We start from the raw sequence: 3,861 nt of genomic DNA, 5'->3' as shown, positions 1-3,861 counted from the left end.
CAACCCCAGCTCTGTGACCATGGGGCCGTGGGAGAATCCTGTCACCTCTCTGAGCCTCTATTTCCTCACCTGCTCAGTGGCCAAGGAGGATAACCCTCCACCCTGCCTACCTCACTGGTTTATTGTGAGGCTCAAGTGAGATAATGAACCTAGAAACCCTTTGTAAATTATCAAGTACTGAACAAATAAGGGATTGTCCCTTCTGCTGACTAAATTATATTTCATCTCTCAGTGCTTTTCTTTCTAATAGCCCTTCATGCCATGATAGCACTTTCAGCTTTTCAAAATACTTTTATACATATTCTATCATTTGCTCCTGACAAGGTCCCTGTGCAGGTGGCTGGGTAGGACTGCCCCTTTTGGGGCATATAAGGGCACGGGCTCAGAGGGGTGAACTCACAGCCAGGCCCAGCATCATGGGGTGCATTGTGGCCGAGCCAGGCCAGAGCTCAGGTTTCCTGACTCCTTTCGGGCCTGCTCCCGGCTCTGGAGGCTACTCTGTTCCCAGCATGTACCAGCTGTTGTCCTCTTTTGATTCTAAACCCCCAGAGAGCACAGACAGGGTCTGAGGGGGATTAATTTCCCCAGAGCAGTTCACACAGCCTTTGGGTGGAGCTATTTCAGAGGACACTTAAGCCTTTGCCAGTGAGACGGACTTGGGTTTTCTGCTATTAGCTGGAAGGCATAGCCTTAGAAAATCTTCTCGCCCTGGGCTTGTAGGAGTTTCCCTAGCTCCTTTGTAAGTGACAGTGGTCAGCCAAATGAGGCCAAAGGCGCTCATTTTGGAAACCTTCCTGTAGGCGTGATACTTTTTTTCCCCCTAAAAAGCTGACCGTGTTTAATTGCTAACACAATTTCATTAATTCCCATAGATATCATTCCCAGCATATACCATTCAAAGACAATGCCTTTTTTTGTGCTTGAGTAAGACATGGGAGCTATCTTGCTCAACAGTTTGCAATTCTCTTTTCACTTAGCTTTTGAAATCAGTGGCTTAGGGAATGTAAGACAAAAAGCCTATTGGCCTTTTCTTTCTAATCTCCACTCAGAACTTCAAAATTCCCGTGGTGGCAATACGCATTACTAGGTGGCTCTGCCTGCTGACGACTGCTTCTCCAAACGGCCATAAGTCTGCTTCGCACTTGCTGCTGCTCCAGCCTCTGCTGGCTCCTTGAATCTTGGTTTCCATTCTGGACCTTCTTTTTCTTCTTTGCCTTTTGTGCGAGGTTACACCAAGCAATCTCTTCATTTTTCTCTGTGATGTATTTTAGCAGTGAATTTCTCCTCCAGGCTAAGAGCTTCACATCGTTGGTGTTAATTGTGCTTCTTTTTGCACGACTGGCAAACATTTCAAGGTCGTTTGCAAAATGTTTGCACTGTCGAAAAGCCACCTCCGAAATCGCTGCAGTGGTTTGTTTGCTGAACTGTGTCTCTTCTTCTAATGCAACTTCCTTGCAAAGATAACCAACAGTGTGGTAAACTGTTGCCTTTAGCCTCTATTGGTAAGAGAATCGCTGCTGCTCCTCAGCCTCCTCTCCTTGGTCAATCACAGTGGGCTGGCTGGGGCAGAAAGAGCTCCCAAGTATGATTCTAACCACAAAACGTGCTTAGAACAGTGAGTACTCCACAAACACCACTTGATGGATCAGTTGTACGTCTAGTGAGTGTTACCTGTATCCAGCACATGGGATTAGGGCTGAGCACAGATACACAAGCAGGTTCCCTGATCTGGAGTTGCTCAGTCACAGTCAGAGTACAACTGTGATCCATAGGGTTTTCAATGGCTCGTTTTTTGGAAGTAGATCGCCAGGTTTTTCTTCTGAGACACGTCTAAGTAGACTTGAAGTTCCAACCTTTCAGTTAGTAGCCAAACGGGTTAACCGTTTGTACCAGTCAGGGACTGAAAAAAAGAGCATTACACATGAAAATAACAGCACAGACAATGGTGTGAGCGCCCTCTCAAGGAGGGACATGAGGACCCTCCAGGATAAGAGGTGGTACCTCAGGATATTATAAACTCAGAAAGGCTGCCCGTTCTCTGGGGACCTGGAGGCTCTGTGGAAGCTTCCTGACTGAGGATAGTCCCCCTCCACCCCCCAAGTCAGTCTCCCTGTCAGACTGAAACATTCTTGCTGTTTGTGAATCACACCAGGAAACTGCCCCTGCAACATTCCTGATGCCAGAGCCAGCACCTTGGTCTGACTGCTGATTGATGGTGAGTCAGGGCAGAGGGCACTGAAGGGCAGCCAGGAGTTGCAGGACTCTGCGCCTTGCTCTACAAATGAGCCAGGTGGGGCAGAGAGAGCCAGGGGCTCTTCCTGTCAGGGTCAAATGCCAGGGTGGTCTCAGTTCGGGTCTCCTGATTTTCTGCTACAGCCACCTCCTCCTCAATCATGATCAAGTTGGTGACGATGGTGAAGCATTCAACAAGGAATGCTGGGTAGGCATTGGGAGACACAAGAAAGAGAGCAAAAAAAGGGGGGGGGCGGTTTATGTTAATGAAGAGAAGCCCTAGTGGCACAGTGGTTAAGCACTCAGCTGCTAACAGACAGGTCAGCAGTTTGGACCCACCAGCCACTCTGTGAGTCGGAATCTATTCAACAGTGGTGGGTGGGCTTATGTTAATGGTGGTAGAGTGATTCGGAAAAGGACAGCAAGAATGGTTGCACGACTTGAAGAATGTAATCAATATCACCAAATGATACATGAAGAAATTGTTGAGATGGCATATGTTTTGTTATATATATTTTCACCATAATAAAATTTTAGAAATTGAGAGAAAAAACCAAAATCTTAAAATACACACACACTCACAAGAAAAACAAAGAGAGCAAAGCTAGAATGCTAGTGGCCAGGTCGACACTACCCACTTGTCTGACCCTCCACTTCCTTTTACTGAGTCATAAAGGGGTTGAGTGAGACACAGAAGAGTGATAGGAGAGACAGAGAAGAGCCTGCATCATTGTTAATGTTCACTGAGTATTGAACAGGATAAGGCACTGAGGATACAAAATATAACAATAGCTAATACTCATAGAGTCCTGTAGTTCTGTCTTTGAGATACTTCCCATTTTACAGTGAAAAAAGATTCAGAGAGGGTAAGCAACTGGCTCAGGGCCCCGTAGTTGGAACATTGTAGGGCTGGGGCTTGAACTCAGGTCTTCTGACTCCAGTTCTCATACTTCATTTTCCACATAACTGTGCATCCCCCTGACCTAACACCTGTGTAAATGCTGCACAGTCTATAGAACACTTGTGAGCAACTTAGGAAACAGTTCTGCCCTCAAGGAAACTTAAAATTTAGTTGAGCCTTAATGGAAATCATTTTGAAAGTGTGAATTTTTCTTGTTAATTTCCATGGTGTCAATTTTGAGTCATGGTATCCCCATGTGTGCAAAGTAGAACTCCTCCATAGAGTTTTCAAGACTATGACCTTTCAGAAGCAGATTGCCAGGCCTTACTTCCAATATGCCTCTGGGTGGCTTTGAACCACCAACTTTTTATTAGTAGTCCAATGCTTAACCATTTGCATCACCCAGGGACTCTGAAAATATGAATAAAGAGTTTTTACTTCTTTGCTTTCATTTTTGGAGATCTGGCCTGAGGAAATTATTGTAAAAACAGAAAAAGTTATACCTACAAAGTTTTTCACCGCAATATTATTTATAATAGTTGGGAAAAAAAAGAATCAGAGACAGCCTAAATGTGCAACAATAGGGAGAATGATCAAAATAAACTATGGTACATAGAGTTAAGAGCCATTAAAAAGAACAAAGGCCTTAGAAAATAATGTAGAAGAATATCTTTGTGACCTGAGTTCAAGACCCAGCCCTACTATATACAAACTATGGGACCCTGAGC

General features: G+C 44.9%; 1 pseudogene; it reads right to left on the bottom strand.

Annotated features, from left to right (window-relative positions):
* Positions 1-1,083: 1,083 nt before the first annotated feature.
* On the bottom strand, positions 1,084-2,395 carry LOC111751188 (centromere protein S-like; annotated as a pseudogene).
* Between the last annotated feature and the right edge of the window lie 1,466 nt (positions 2,396-3,861).

This window comes from Loxodonta africana, chromosome 12 (assembly GCF_030014295.1).
Source record: "Loxodonta africana isolate mLoxAfr1 chromosome 12, mLoxAfr1.hap2, whole genome shotgun sequence".
NCBI lineage: Eukaryota > Metazoa > Chordata > Mammalia > Proboscidea > Elephantidae > Loxodonta > Loxodonta africana.
Note: the sequence above shows the minus strand (reverse complement) of the source record. Positions and strands in the feature narration are given on the sequence as shown.